Source organism: Acomys minous (genome assembly GCF_964271855.1).
Source record: "Acomys minous genome assembly, chromosome: 5".
NCBI classification, from domain to species: Eukaryota; Metazoa; Chordata; class Mammalia; order Rodentia; family Muridae; genus Acomys; species Acomys minous.
The window spans coordinates 33,445,413-33,461,440 of NC_140494.1; the positions used below are offsets into that span (position 1 = coordinate 33,445,413).

General features: G+C 47.3%; 1 long non-coding RNA gene across 2 annotated transcripts in view; it reads left to right on the forward strand.

Annotated features, from left to right (window-relative positions):
* The window catches only part of LOC311597048, a 55,869-nt gene extending 40,889 nt beyond the window's left edge, over positions 1-14,980 (forward strand). Inside the window, exon 3 of one of the 2 annotated variants that reach the window (XR_014779071.1) lies at positions 14,555-14,980. This is a non-coding gene — a long non-coding RNA (uncharacterized lncRNA). Of the gene's footprint in view, positions 1-5,707; positions 5,798-14,554 lie in introns of those variants that run through there. The other variant, XR_014779072.1, reaches the window with a different exon arrangement.
* The last annotated feature ends 1,048 nt before the right edge of the window (positions 14,981-16,028 follow it).

Genomic DNA, 16,028 nt, shown 5'->3' on the forward strand with positions numbered 1-16,028 from the left:
AGCAACTAGCCCTTGGACAACCTCAACCTTAAGGAAAGAAGATTGGCTCCTCTCACAGGTGGCATAGGAAAGGTTTCCATCAATAAACAGAAGGGTGGTGGCCCATGGCACAGGCACACCTGGGTTTATTTCACTCTGTCCCATTCTCAAATTTGGATGAAGGTAGATTTTTACTAGGAGTCATATTAAGAAAAGCTCTGAGGTGGATGTTACATTTCCTGTTCATCCTAGCCTTAGTGGACCAAAGGGTGTTCAAACCCTCCCTTGTGAGGCTACTCCTCAGTACTCCAGCCACAGCTTGCCCCCACGAGACAATAATTGCCAAGCAAACTGGCAAGCTAGTAGCAACACCCACAGTGCGACAGGCTGATCTTCGCTGGGCTTGCATTAGCATGGACCCTGTGCATTTCGTGCCAGAAGAATTTCTGTTCTCCTGGGAGCTCAGCAGCAGCTCAGGCTCTGCAGTTACATGCCTGGACCACACCAAGAGGGACAGAATTAGGGGGCGGGGTTCGAGGCATGGCTGACACCCCTGCTTGGAGCAAAATAAGGAGGAAACTAGAATAAAGAGCTGACGCTTGATTACAAAGACAAAACTTTTAACAGTTCAAAGGTCAGTCCAGCTCACTGTTGTGGCATCCATGACAAGGACAGAGCTGAACCCACACACCTTCAGTATGCACAAGTTGGACTTAACCCATTTAAAAATAGTCATTAATGTCAGTAATTATTTAAGACACTGCTATATAGACAGCACAGAGAAATTTAGCTGTGTGCATTTGCCTTAGTTTTCTTTCTATCGCCATGATAAAACACGTAACAGTCCGTTACTGAGTGCATAGGTTCCTTCTTCCCAGATGATCCTACTTGTGTCAAGCCGACAAGCACAACAACAACAACAACAACAACAACAACAACAACAACAACAACATGTGAGGATGAGCAAAGAGGCTGATGGAACTCAAGTCTATGGCCTGGCACAGCTCAAGAGGCTGAACATTTTAAAATATTTTAGTGTTATTTTTAAGTTTATAGATATATTAACCAAAGAAGAGTTTAATGGAGGCCATGTGTGGTCACACAGACTGAAAGCTCTATTGTGCTCTCTTCAGGATCAGCAGTGTACCCCCCTCCCCCAGCAGACAGTCTTTCTACATTTGTCAGCACTTTCTACAGTAGTCACAATAAAACCAAGGGATGAATGTTTGTCTTTCGAACATCGGGTAGTTTAGCAGACTGGCAGAATCCAAGTCCTGCAACCACTGATGGCACAGAAGGCAGTATCTCAAGGGAACTTAGAAAAGGATGTGAGTCTCCCGTTGCCAAGCAAGAAAAATCAGCTTACACACACCTTTATCCTAGCCTTATTTAGAGATTAGAAAACCATCCTAAGGCATGAATTCCCACAGCACCTGCAGGGACCTCTCTCTGGCTTCTGAGGCTGTAGTGAACTCTGCACCATGTGGGGATCACTGGAAAATTCTGGCATTAAGGGAGAAGGGTGGTTCTAAGGGGGTTTGGCCTAGTGAAGACCTGAAGGGTGCTGAGGGCTAGGGACGGTGGGTGGGCAAAGCTGGTCCTGTAGACGTGAGAGGATTGGGTTGTCCAGAGTCTGGCAGGTGGCCCACACTAGCGCATTAGGAGCAGGTTGGTAGAGACCCTGAGTGTGCAGAGTTGCTCAGGTGAAAGGATGAAGAGAGGAGACGTTGGTGAGAGCCCGGGCTTGACAGTGGGTCCCTGCTTGGAGCCTGTTCTCACTCTGGTCCTTGGGACACCCCACCCCCAAGGGCTACAAACTCTATTTGGCCCAAGGCTATCTCTTGGGGGGGGGTGCAGACCTTTTTTCCAAGACCTTGAAATTAAGTTATGCTACTTTATCTTTCTGTCCTAGCCATATATGAGCTCCATGGGAGTCTCTACTCTATAAAAGTGGATAGAAGAAAATAAAAATTGTACTTCCAGTAAATACGGGTGGGCAAGTCACACTGGCCTAGTGCTCACACACACAGGACTGTGCAGTGCTGACTTCTTTTTTTCAAAATTAAGTTATTAATCAAACATATTTGCTTTTGCTTACTTTTCTTAAGAGGATTTGGGTGGTGTTGGCAGGGAGCACTAGGCAAAGACACGGTGTCTCACCAGTTCTCTTTCTTGTATAGATGTAATTTGGACCATCAAGTCTTAGAAAATGCCTGATATCAAATAGTGAGATTGATTTGAACATGACCCTGGATCAATATAAATATGGATCTGAATATTGATCCTATAAACCGTAACAAAGTTATCAAAGATCAAATTCAGACACATGTTTAAGGAATTCTGCTCAATTGGTTATGCTGTAGCAGAGCCCAATGGCCGACTTGGGGTCTGCTCAACTCCCTCTGCTGTTGGCTTCCTAGCCAGACTCTATGCTTTGTGCTTTAGACACTACCCCATGAGAAACTGCAGTGTGTGTTCCCCTGGCTGTGGCATGGGGAAGAAGAGTCCAGATGTGAGGACTGATGTGTGCTTGTACATACTATAAAGATCTGGAGATACAGAGCTGAGGTGCCTGCGGGTCATTAACCTAGATGCTTGATGTGGGGAAGGAGAGCTTTTCATACTGATCTAAAATGGCTGTTTGTTATGTAAAAATGCAATGAAAGCAGTTCTTTGCAGTAGGCATTAATATTAAAGATGTTTTCTTTCTCTCCCAGTCTTTTCTTTGTTTGGTGATAAATATGCACCAAGTATTTAAAAATCTTCCCATTTAGAAGCAATAACCTGTGCATTTGTTTGCAGATGCGTGCAAATGTGTGTGTTCATCTCTGCTCACATGTAGCTGTATAGTGTGTGTGCCTATGTGCATATGTGTTCACATTACATATGTGTGTGGAATGTGAGTGCTGGAGGGAGATGTATGGTGTGCAGTTCTTACACTTTCTCATGCCCCAGGCAAAGTACATTTTACTGCCATTCTCTGTCCATTTTGTCCTCTTTCCAGCATGGCCTGTCCTTTCTCTACTAGCTTTCTGTGGACCGGACTCTAAAGGATTAGAGTGAGTGCAAACTGGATATTGTCTTTAGTTGAGCACCATGCAAGAACAGACCAGCTCAACTCAAAGACCCTGAGCCATCCATCGCTCCAACCAGCCACACTCTTTCTACTGGACCTCCATGGTCAGCCTCAAGCACTAACAGGAGATTCATGTACAGCCCATCTGGGATGTGCCCACAGGTCCATGCGCCCCTAGAAAATGTCATTCATCAGCCCAGGAGGCTTCCGAGTGATCTACATCCCTTCAGAGGAAATTGCAGCAGGGTACCAGTGATATCCCCAGAGTCCCTGTAAATAATTGAAGTGGTGTCCTTCATCTGCCGGGTTAGCATGGAGCGATGGTCTACAGCTATTTCCCCAGAGTCTCCATAAATATCCTTTAGACCCCCCTTTGCCCACAGGATAAATATGGAGCCATGACTCCCCACCTGGGAAGCTCAAGCCGAGGGCTACCTGATCTGGTTCCACTTGGACCCATAGATCTGTGGAGGCAGGGCCAAGGCAGGGGAAGATAATTTCCCTGACAGCACTTGGGTGGCTTCCACCTTAGTCAACAGAGTGTGGATGTCTCTGAGTAGGATTCTATAGCATGGACCTGGGGTAGGAATACAATTATATGGCTAGACACATGTCTAAACACGGGCAGCTCTGTGTCCAGCCTCCCAGGGCAATGCCAGGATCTTCCCCGAAAGTGTAGAGTGTGAGAGGGTAGAGGTCATTTCCTCTCAGTGACAGGAACACATTTTCGGTTACCCTCCACCATCCTCCAGGATGTGGTGCTGTTGACCTGTGTGGCTCCTACTCGTGTGTCTTCTGAAGCATCCCCCTGTCTCTACTCCTTCTTAGGGCTATTCTTCCCGCTTCCCTGTGCTGCCACAATCCCATGCTTTTTCAATTTTAGTTTTAATTTTCTTGAATAGTTTTCACTAGCCTACGATGTAATGGGTTTTGATGTTGCTCTCTTATAGTATCCTCCTTATACGCGCCTGTCTGCCTAACCCTATTTCTTCTCATCAGACATCCGCTGTAGTAGCGCCATTGGCCATTTCTACGGAACAGCAGGAATTTACCTCTTCTTGCAGCTCTGGAAGCTGTAGGCTGAGCTTGTGGGTTGGACAACTGGCTCCGGCTGTAGGCTGTGGGTAGGGAGCCTCCTGCTCTCCTAAGCTCCTGGTGTCCAGCTGAGTTCCTGGACTAGGTGTCAGCTCTACTGCCCAAGGCAACGAGCTTCACCATAACTCTGTGGCCATCTCTTTGAAGACTGTTTCAAGAAAAGGTACACTCTGAGGTTCTGGATGAGGGGGACATTCATCACCCCAGTGCCACGGCTCCCCACAGTTGTTTTCCCAGCACAGCACCTGTCACAGCTGAGTATCATTGAGTCAGTGGCTGTGCCCAGGATGCTTTTCCTGTGCCATATGAAGTCCTTGACCTTTCTTGTCCACTCTGCTTGCCTCGTTGCTGTGGCTGGGCCTCTGCCCACAACTGTTTAACTCCTACCATAGCAGAGCCTTCCCCACCGTAAAGGATGGAGTCAGAATCTCCTGACCTGGGATGTAGAGCAAGGGCACACACAGTGGCAGCGTGTCCTTTACGCAATGCCCGCCCCCCACCTGAGATTCAACCCCTGTGCTCCATAATTACCATCCTGTGGACTTTGTTGTCTTATGCGATGTTTGCGTAGTGAACACGCCTGTTAATGTCCATGTACTTAATGTACATGTACGAAGACTTAAATGGTTAAACATCTAAAGCAAATATACTCTGTGAGAAGAAATCAGACCTTATTTTCTTTTAATTTCAGAGTTGTCTGTGGCAAGCTGACTTGAAAGATGTTGAAATTGGATAGGTAATTAATTCACACAAGCCTACAAGAGAGGAGAAAGAACGGACAAATTATTTGTAACATTTTGTAAGCACTGAAATTAATGTAGTGTGAATTTGTCATTTCTACCCCACGTTACAGATTTTCTATATTATAATTTAATCTTTTTAATGTAAAAAGAATAGGAATTTTGCCCTTTCTGGCCTCTTGGGAAGCAAGAACTAGTGTATCTAATTATCAGAACACACAAAAACATAAAGGAATAGCAAGTAGTGAAATTATAAATGGGCCGGAACAGGACCATGTTTTCTGATTAAAGCCTTTTTCTGGGGCCCTTAGCAATCCTGTTGCCCCGATGTCCATAGTAATTGCATGTGTCAAAGCTGAGGCTTTGTGTAACTGGGACCGGGAGACTTACAATTTTAATTTAGACGGAGATAACTGTATGGTGCTTGCAGCCGGCCGGACCGGCAGGTGGGGAGGCAAGCAGGCGCGGAAGGCTCAGGCCCCAGGGCAGCAGGTTAATGGCAAGCCCCATCTAATCAGGGCATACCACAACAGTGGAATTTTTAAAGAAGAGAAATGCAATTTACTAACACAAAGCCAGCCACCTGCTCTCTTCCCTCCGTTGTCCATGCAAAGGAGGGTGTCTAATTTTCTCCATAGCTCAAGGGCAGTGCATTTTAACAATGGATCATCGCAAGGGAAACACACTTAAAAATGAAATTTCTCCAACATACTGCAATCTTAGACACAAAGAGAATTATCTTTTAACTTTTGTAAATATCAAGAAAGCGCGTTTTCTCCTCAGGAATCTCAGCTTCCCGTTTTGTTCCGAATCGCAGGTGACTTCTGTCTTTGAAGTTTTGTTTCATTGAAAGCCGTGTTTGATTGTTCTCAGGCGGGAAGAATTGCTCAGCAACAGAAGGTTCTGGCTTCTCTCTCGGTGGAAGGAAGTATAGTAGAGTCCCTGTCAGAGGGCATTTCCCTGGGTGGAGCAGCAGGCAGCACCTCGACTCCTCTGGGCTCTGGACAGGGCCTTGTTGTGTGACTGACGGTGACTGCAGAGCAAGTGAGGTTCTTCTGTGGCTAGCTCCCAGCAGCTCCCTGCCCATGTCTTCCCAGTTCTGTTCTTTCAGTTTCTACTTTTGGGCCCAAAAGAGCCATGGGTTAATGAAATGCTCCTGTTCAAATGGAGAGGTGAGGTGCGACGTGTCCTTGGGAAGACTGCCTCAGACTGGCCCTAGCATAGTTAGGTAGGTCCTCATGGGTAGGTGGTACTTTCTCCCTGTATCTGTAAAGGGAGGAGGCAGGAGGAAAGCTTGAATTCTTTCACGAGGGTTCCTGCATCGTGGCAAGTTAACATGGATACCCTAATGTCTCCATCCCACTAGGGTCTTGAAATAGGACTTTTGAGGAGACACTATTTCAGCCCACAGCAGTTTCCATCCAGTTCAGTGAGGGGAGCCGGCAAATTCTTTGCTCCCGGGGGGAAGCCTGGGCTCCAGGACATCCCTGAAGCAACTGGCATACTTTAGCTTGGGACCAGGGCCTTACCGAGTAAGACCTTTGCATTGCTGTTCAGAACTTACTATACACACGTCATTGCCCCACCTTATAGAGAATGAGGCAGACCTGAGTGGCATCAAGGTAGCTTGCTCTAATTGTCCCCGTGTTGGCGAAGGAGTTTAGGAAGGACAGAGGCTGCCTGTTAGCCTGAGAGCTCAGCTTGACAGTAATGTCCCTGTGCTGCCGAGGTACAGCAGGTGCTATCGAGACTGCCTAGGACAGAAAATAATCCTTGCAACCAGAGATCCAGTCACAGTGGCCCTTTCTCTGCTTGACTGAACAGGGTCTGAGAACACTGGCTGCTGGGCGTCTCCTTCCCTGGACCCACCCTTCACGGGGGCTGATAAAGCAGGCTGGCTTTGACTGTTTGTCTTTTTGGCATTGAGGGCGAGGCACTGAAGAGAAGGCAAGGACAAGGCAGAATCGAAGGCTCAGGCCAGTTCTGGGCTCCATGGCACCTGCATTGTCCAGCCTTACTCCTCCGAGCTCCTTGCTTCTAAGAACCCTATCATGAGCAAGCTGTGGGCAGGGTGAGACTTCTTCAGCCTTCCAGTTTTTTCTTTTCTTTTTTTTTCTTTCTAAAAACAATTAATTTAATTTAATTTCATGTGCATTGGTGTGAGGGTGCCAGCTCCCTTGCCATTGAAATTACAGTTATGAGCTGCCATGTAGGTTCTAGGAATTGAACCCAGGTCCATCTAGAAGAGCAGACAGTGCTCTTAACCACTGAGCCATCTCTCCAGCCCCACAGTGCTGTTCTTAAAGGCTCTTACATCCAGGCTGTTCTCTGGCTCCCTGAACCACAGTATTGCTAGAACTTGTAAGGTGTGAAAGTCCTGAAGTGCTCTTTGCAACACAGCCTAATGGTAGGTCTCTTCTCAGGGGTGCACATAAAGAGCTGAAATGAGATGTTCAGTATTTTCAGACCCATCTCTGCCATAGCACCTCACCTGCTATGAGCCAGGGATTCTGGAAAGCTCAGGGCAGCAGCCTCAGGTGGAAAGTCCCAGGGAAGCTGCCAGTAGTAGGATTTGTCTTTGGGTCAGTCCTGGGCCAACGGTGGACAGGGTATCCCAAAACAACAGGCAGCCATCTCTCTCCCCTGTGACTCTGTTTCCCCAGGCTCAGCACTGCTTCTCAAGGACATGTTAAAACATGCTTTTAAAAATATGGGGGCACCACCTCTGCTTTGAAAGAGTGCCAGCTAATCAGAGTATGGCTGGCTAATGATCGCAACCCTTACCTGGCTGAAGGCCTCCTTGTCAGCCCAAACATGTCAACCCAGCTCTGTGCAGGACTCTCAGCCTACATGGGCGCCTGCTCACAGCTGAATGGACAAGACAGTGTGGGAAACAAGAGGATGGAAGCAAGTGGAATATGCTGTGTTTTTTATATATATATCTTCCGTTTTTACTCTAATTGCTCATGGTTGATTGCTAATTTATTGTAGGTAATAAATTCATGTTGAGAGAATTATAGATGCTATGGACTAGGTCTTCCAACATCACTCAGACCACGGGCATGCATAGGAGTGGCCTGAGTGCAGTCCATGACTCACGGGCAGGGCCACACTCTCCTTTGGCTTTCGCGGATTCCGACGTTCTGTTCACCTGGCCCTCAGCTCTGCTCCCTTCCAGTGTGTTCAGATTCCAGGTCATGCGAGGCTGGGAAAGAAGCTCCCTTCCCTGGCTGCTCATGACCATGACAACCCCCTGAGAGAAACAAGTTGGAGGAAGGAAGGATTTGCTTTTGGTTTGGCCATCACAGAAGACAAGAGGGTGTGGTCATTTGGCTCCTTCGCTGTGATGCTGTGGTAAAGCAGGGCTTCATGGGAAGAGGGCATGTGACGCAAAGCCGCTTGCTTCACGATGGTCAGGTTGCAGACAGGAGTGACAGAAGGGGATTTGCCCTTCATATGTGCATTCTCCAACCAGGCTTCAGCCTCCCACAGTTCTTTCCCTCAGCTGTGTGTTGAGCTGTTTTTCTTGCGTGTTCCTGCACTTTCAGTTACAGGCATTACATATAGGTATTCAGTCATTTTATAATTGACATGTGTGTTGGGTGAGGGTGAGAGAGATGACCTTTTGTTCTTGTGCCTGTGGATATCCTATTTTCCTGGCACCAGTAATTGAGGGGATTGCATTTTGTCTTAGGAGAGCTTTTGGCACCATTGTGGAAAGTCAGGCGGCTTTTGTTGATCTCTGGGCCCTCTGTTCCACCACATTGGTCTACACATCTGTTTTTGTGGCAATAGCACGCTGTTTTTGTCACTGTAGTATAAGTTGAGATCAAGTGTTGCAAACCTTTAGAGTTCTCGGCCTAGGATTGCCCTTGGGTATTTGGGGTATTTTGTGCTTCCATACACACTTCTGGGGGTTCCCTCTATTTCTGTGAATGATGCATCTGGAATTTAGATCTGGATTTCCCCGAATTAGTTAACTTCTTTTTAGCAACATGGCCATTGCATTAGTCACTTTTCCCACTGTCAGATAACATGTCTGACAGTATCAACTATGGCGAGCCATTGGGATGGAGTGCTCGCCGTCTCCTAGAGCCTTACTCACCTTCTCCTTCAGTGTGTTAACGTTCTCGTTGTGGAGGTCTCTCACCTCCATCACTAGACTTACTCCCAGGTGTGTCTTCTGTTCTGTTGCGAGGGGATCTTCTGTGAATGAGATCCTCCCCCCGATTGTCCCCCCAGAGTGCTTCTTATTGCCATATAGACGTCTGTATGGTGACTTCTAGGTCTCCTACGTCACTAAACTTGTTTATCCTGTCTACAATTTTTTGATAGAATCTTTAGAGTCTTTTAAGTATAGGAGGGCCATGCTATGTACAAAGAGGGTTTACTTTGGGTTCTTTTTTTCCCTTTCGGATTCCTTTCCTCTTTCTTTCTTTCTTTCTTTCTTTCTTTCTTTCTTTCTTTCTTTCTTTCTTTCTTTCTTTTGTCTAAATGATTTACTTATGATGAGAGTGTAGTATTGAAGTTATTCACTGTTACTGTGCCTGGCCCTCCCTGTACTATCATGTCCAACAGGGTTGGTGTCATGGAATCAGGTGCGCCAGTGTTTATGCTTATGTAGTTACAGTCACTAAATCTTCTTCGTTGATTGCTCCCTTTGTTAATTATAGTGGTTTTCTTTATCTCTTCTAACTAGTTTGGTTTGATAGCTATCTTATAAGATGTAAGCATAGCTCCTTCTGCTTGTTTTCAGCTTTTACTTGCTTGGTATATTAGCTTTCAGTCTCTATGTATTTTTTGCCAATAAGGTGTGTTTCTGTAGGCAATGGATGCTTAGATCTTGCTTTTGGTCCAACCAACTATTCTGTATTTATTTATTTATTTATAGATCTATTTTATTTTCATGAATGTGTATGTGTGCATCAAATCACATATGTGCAAGAATCCACAAAGAACAGTAGGTCCTCTGGAGCTAGAGTTACACACAGCTATGAGCCTTTGGATGTAGATGCCGTGAACTGAACTCCAGTCCTCTGCAAGAGAGCTGCCTCCACTGCCCCTTCTCTCTTATAAACTGCAGAGTTAAGACGGCTTTTTATGTAGTGTTGTTTTTTAAGGCAGCTTATTGGCTCCTGGAACTTCATTGGTTTTTTTCTCTAATATTCATATATTAAAGGTTTGCTACTTTACAGAGTTGGACATTATTTTTTCCTAGGTCTTCTTTGTCTCTGTATTCATCTCATGAAATTCATTCTTTTCTGTTCTGTCAGGTTGGGACCTTCTTTCTTCCCTCTGTGTATGTATGTCACAAATTGCTTTAGTTCGTGCTTGTCTTGATATGTCTTTATTTATTAGTTTAAGAAGATAACTTTGCTGGGTGTAGTAATCTTAGTGGGCAGTTATTTTCCTTCCAATCTTAAAATATATATCACCTCACAGATCCTGACTTTTAAGGTTTATTATTAGAGGTCAGTTGCTATTGTGATGAATATACTTTATGAGTGAATTTGTAATTTTTTGCAGCTTTTAATAATGTTTTTTCATAGTTTTGTCATTTTGACTATAATGTATTGAGAGATTCCTCTCTCTGGCTTGATTATTTAGGCAATTTACCTGTCATCTGATTGTGTGTTTTTGGTCACAGGTGTCCACTGTAAAGAGTTAGAAAATAGTCAAGGAAATAAAAATCACCTGCAGCTTGGTTGCCTGGAGAGAACCTTGGTCCTCCGTGTTCTGGGTCTCTCTTCCCTCTGTCTCTCCCTGCCGCTTTCTCTGTGTCTGTCTGTATCCTCTTTGTTGGTCCTTATCTTTCTGCTTCTACCTTCCCTCTCTTCTGCCTGGCTCTGTCTGTGTACCATGTACATACACTGTGTTATTGGTAAGATGGCCTTGTGGGAGCATCAGAAACTATCAGTTCTCAAAACTCCACACTACATCCCTGACCTTTATTTCCTTTACTTCTCACATCACTACCGAGGTAGTGGCCTTAGTACTTTTATAGTTGAAAGTATTGAGTAACTGGCTGGCTGTATTAAGTCCTTTTCTCATTCCTGTGACAGAGCACCAGCCCTGTTGGCTAGGGAGAGCAGTTCTGCATGGCTCCTGTTCGTGGAAGGAGCCTTTTGCTCCTCCCCACCCCTCACCGTTGTCTGCCACAAAGCACAGTCTCTCTTAACTGCTGCTGGAATCTTGGGCAGGCATGTCATGTGACTGGTCCCTTCCCTGCTGTCAGATAGTCATCAGCATGTCCAGCAGGGGAGAAGGGCATCACTACACGAGAACTGAGGCTGTGTGCTGGGGTTCATGGGGTTCCTTTTTCTCTTTGAAAGCTCTCCTCCATATCCCTCACCCAGATTACTTGCTTGGAATCCTAGACACTCCCAGGGTTGAGGCAGAAGGGACAGAGGCAGATGGGGACACACTGACATTTGTCTGCCCTTGTGTCTGGTGTTTCAGAGTTGATTGCTATGGACCTGTGTGGCCTAAGGGGCCCCAGACCCACACAGCCCAATCTTAACTCAGTGCTCAGTGTACAAACAGTAAGGCCAGAACTCTTACTCACTCCCTTCTAGAAGACCTCGGATGGCTGTTTCTCAGGCCCCAGACCCTCCTCTATGTTCCACAGAGACTTCACAATGCTGCCATCTACCTCTCTCTCATGCCAGCTCCATCTCAGTGACCCACATACACTCCTGTCCATAGTGCTTTTGAACAGTGGTCCCCTAAGTTCTTCGCTCAGCACAAGGCTCTCTGTACTGTCTCCTTCAACATCACTTGAATGGCTGTACCTTCACTTTCTGGGAAATAAACCTCTCTCCTGGCCTGGATTTATTATATTCCAGAGGCTCCCATGATCCCATGATCATTGCCTGCACTTTTCTTCAGGTTTTTGGACAAAAATGGAGACACAAAACAGTGCAAATAAAAACCCCTAAGAAATGACAAGTTATCCAAATGGCTTGGAGGACACAGTCACAGCTTTTGATACCAGAAGTTCACAGTGCCCCTGGTACAGGAGGGGAGTAATCATCCTATGATTGCCAAGTGCTCATACTCTATGTATGCTGGAAAAATAAGAGCATGCCCCCAGGCTTTCTTGGAGACCAGTGTCCCTGTAAAAGTGACAGATAGGGCTCTACCTTTGCAGTGCCCAAGATCCTGGCCCCACCCCATGGGGCATGGGAAGGAAATGAAGACATAATAGACAGGTTGGTGGAGAAAGGAATTCTACCATGATCAAGTTTGCTGCCTTGTCCTCACTCAGCCTAAGTCTATGTTCTACATATGCACAGACAGATCCCTTCAGAGTGTATGTGAACCCAGCAGTCCTCAGGACTTCTGGGAAACTGATGTAGCCACTTTCACTCACAGGAAATTGTTCTGGTGCTCAGAGCAAGCTGAGCCACAGCTCAGTGTTGCTGGACTCTGTTCTACAGGAGGATTGTGTTTCTGCCTGAGTCTCAATACAGAAAACTTCAACAGACTCCAGGTATGGGAGCCAGGTGTCCTCCAGGTCTAGGGACAGACGGTAGTAATGGTAGATCAGTGCTTGGAGGACCAGCATCCTAAGGCCGGAGGGCACCGCAGGCTGATCCTGGATTGGTGCTCTGGCACAGACTTCAGTCCTTTATTGTGTTAAATAGTCACACATCACAGCATCTAAGGATATGGGCACACTGTGACACATACTATCTTGTGCCAGTCAGCTACGCTGTGGTCCCATGCCTCACACTATATTAAGTTCTATCATTTGGCATAGCATTCTGTCTACTGTTATGTTGCCTCACTCTGTTGATCTGGATAAAAGGTTACACTGAGACAACCTCCAAGACCCTAAGACTTGAGAAGCCCTGAGCGTTTGTAACTTATCTTGAAACATCATTTCAAGGTGATTCCCAGAGCTATGCTCTTATTTCTGCAAGTAAGGTAGACATGTAACTACCAACAAAGACCCCCAACTGTGACACTGGGCTCTCACTGACTCCCAGCAGATGTGGGATCACCACCTCTTCCACAGACACCCCGCACCCCGCAAACTCCCTCTGCCCTGTGGATCCCAGGTCTATACTGACATTTTACCATATGGATGAGAGAGGATAACTCCAATGGTAGGTTGCTCTGAGACTTACTGCTTACTGAGCTCACCCTTGTTCTTTCTGAGCTGTGGGATGGCTGGTTCAGCTCAGCTGTTCTGCCTCAAACCCCTCTCCAGCTGACTTATTCAATCTGGCTTCTCTGGGCCCTTTTATTTCCCTGCTTGGCCTCAAACTAACTCCAGCAATCTTTTCTCATCTTTTGGCTTCTTCTCATTCTCTGGCTTCTTCTATTTTCACCTGTGTCAGCCACCTCTCTCATTGAATCTCTCCCTGTAAAATTCTTCTGGTAAAACTGCTAACTCCCCTCTCTCTCCGCATTGGCCCTTAAGAAGCTTCCCTTTCCTCTCTCTTCTCCTGAGAGTTGGGCATATCCTATTCTGTCAAGTCTTTCTCTGATCTGTCACTTTTTTTCCCACTCAATTAAACATTACTTTCAAACATGGGTGCTTCCTTCTACAAACTCACCTTACCTTCATTGTTTTGGATTAAGGGCATGTACCACCAGGCCTGAACCTAAGCTTTTCTTTACCCAAAACTTGCGATTGTACCAGGCTGGCCTTGAACTCAGATCTACTTGCCTCTGTCTCCTGGATGAAAGGCGTGTTTGTATTTCAGACGGATCACACAGACCTAGGAGGTCTTTGGGTGTGATCTCTTGCCAGAGCAGCCATGTTCTGAGTTAAAATTCCTTTACAAGGAGGAAGTGGGGAGGAGGGTTTAGACCTGGGAGGAAAGCAACCTCTACAAGGAGCTGGTAAATGAGGGCCTCTCAGGGGCTCAGGGAGGGAATAGGGAAACAGGGCGTGACACTGCCTCCAGGCAGAAGTGAAGGGCAGGCGAGTCCAAGGATAGAAGGAGGTGTGAGGGCAATAGACCACAACAGCTGAGCCCTGAGAGCCTGGGAAAACTGACAGAGTTCAAAGCAAGAGCAGTCACAGTTTGCCCGCTACAGGCCAGAGGCAAAGTGCTCAAGGCAGGGTAGGACGCAGGCAGCTAGGATGGAGAACGGGAGGTATGAGGGGTGGGACAGCAGAAACCCTGGAAGAGTCCCTGAAATTCAGGTGGGGAAGCCCTTCTGCTCCATAGTCGTTCAACAAACAGCCCAAGAGGGAAACTGAGAGACCAAGTCCATCTGACCAATGTCCTCAGGAGAAGGAACCGAGGATCGGAAGTCGCCCTGCTCCATCCACGTTGTGAAACCACTGGCCCACAACCCACCCACGGTGGTCCTCTCCTTCCTGGCAGACAGCGGCAGGCCTGGCCCTAGGTCTCCAGGCTTGGGGCAAGAGTATTGATCAGTTGCAAGTTCGTCCATTCCTCTCTGCAGTCTCCTCCATTTTCCAGTGTGCTCTGCCCCTCGCCCCCACCTCCTGTCTCAGCCCACGGGTTGCCCTCCCCTCGCCCGCCCAGTGGTGGCGCCGTTGCGCTGGGAACGCAGAATCCTGTGGGTCTGGCGTTAGTCCTGGTATCACCCTGGGGTGTTAGGCTGCAGAAGCCTGGGGTTAGGGGCTGAGGGCATAGGGAGTTTGACCTTGTCCCATCACTGTTTTTCAGTGGTTTTTCAGAGCTGCTTCTTCAAGGCTCGTCAGGGTACCAGTTAAAGGGAGCCTGGTCACTTTCCACAGGCAATTTTGCTCACCCCCGTCCATTTCTCAGCTTCCTGGAAGATCACCTGGTAACAGGTAAGACAGATTCCCACCTATATCCCAGTACAGCCTCCTACTGGAGTGCGCATGTCACCGGGGCTTGCAGCACTCAGACCATTATCAAAGCTTCTCCTCCACTCTCGTCCTCCTTGGACCCACAGACTTTGTGGTAAAGCTGTCCAGGCTCTTACATGAGCCCAAGAATTGCCACCTGCATTGCGTTCTTGCTTCATTATACCCTTGGGCCCTGCAGGCAACAAGCTCCCCCTGCCCCCAGCATAGCTAAAGCCCAGGCCATACTAGGCTCACTGGGACCCTGTCACCAAGGGCTGGTGCAGTTGTAGAGGTGGTTCTAGTGAAAGGCCTGGTTGTCCCCTGGTCCTGGACTCCTTCCTCCTTGCATGCTGAGTCTTACAGGTGGAGTGGCCTGAAGCTCAGTTATTAATGACTAAAGTTAAGGATGAGTCCTTTACCCCAGCTAGAGAATGGTGACAGATGGATGGAGTCAGCCATCACTTACCTTAAGCCCCAAGTGTTTCCCTGGACCTGATCATGAAAGCTGGCACTAGTATAGGCTTGTCCTTCTGCTCTTGGATGCTATATAGCCTGGGACAGAGGCTGAGGGACCTGTGGTTAACCACCACTGGCCTGCATGGGAGGGGACTGAAGAGGTCTCCAGCCAGTTTCTGCTCATTGAAAGTAAGGGTGGCCTTTCCCTCTGCACTAGAGTCTTGAAGAAAGTTCCAATTCAAAGGACAGGTAAGCGTGGCGGCATCTATCTGTAATCCCACCTCTCAGGAAGCTGAGGCAGGGAGATGACTGCCATTTCAAGGATAGCCTGGTCTACTGAGCCGGCTAGCCAGGACTACATAGTGTGTGACCTTGTCTCAAAAAGAAGAACAACAGAAAAAGAAGCAGGGAGGGAATTCTATTATCACGGCCCCGTCTAAGCAGACAGGAGACCTTGCAGCAGGGTCCAAGCACAGGAGAAGGAGAGGCAGGGTTGGGCGAAGGCACCTGTGCTTAGCTGCCAAAGCTGCCTGCCAATGGAAAAGGAGTTTAAATACATCAGTACTGAAACGTGTGGCTCGCAGTCACCTGCCGTCACCCACTGCCTGCCAGGTGGACACGCAGAGCATTTGTTTGAGCAATAGACTCTGGGGATGATGGTCCTCTTAGAACTGCTGAGGCTCAGATGGTCCAGCGGTTGAGACATCCATGACACTCATCTCTGTGTTTCCGTATCCATTGCTGTCAGTTGCATAATTAACTAGGAGGCTGTCAGCTGAGAGGAGAGCAACTTTGCCTGATCCATTTAGAAAAGGCAGCAGCACTCTGTAGAGGATCTTGGTGTGTCTGTAGTCAGTGGACAGATAAGGCCTGTTTTCCAGAT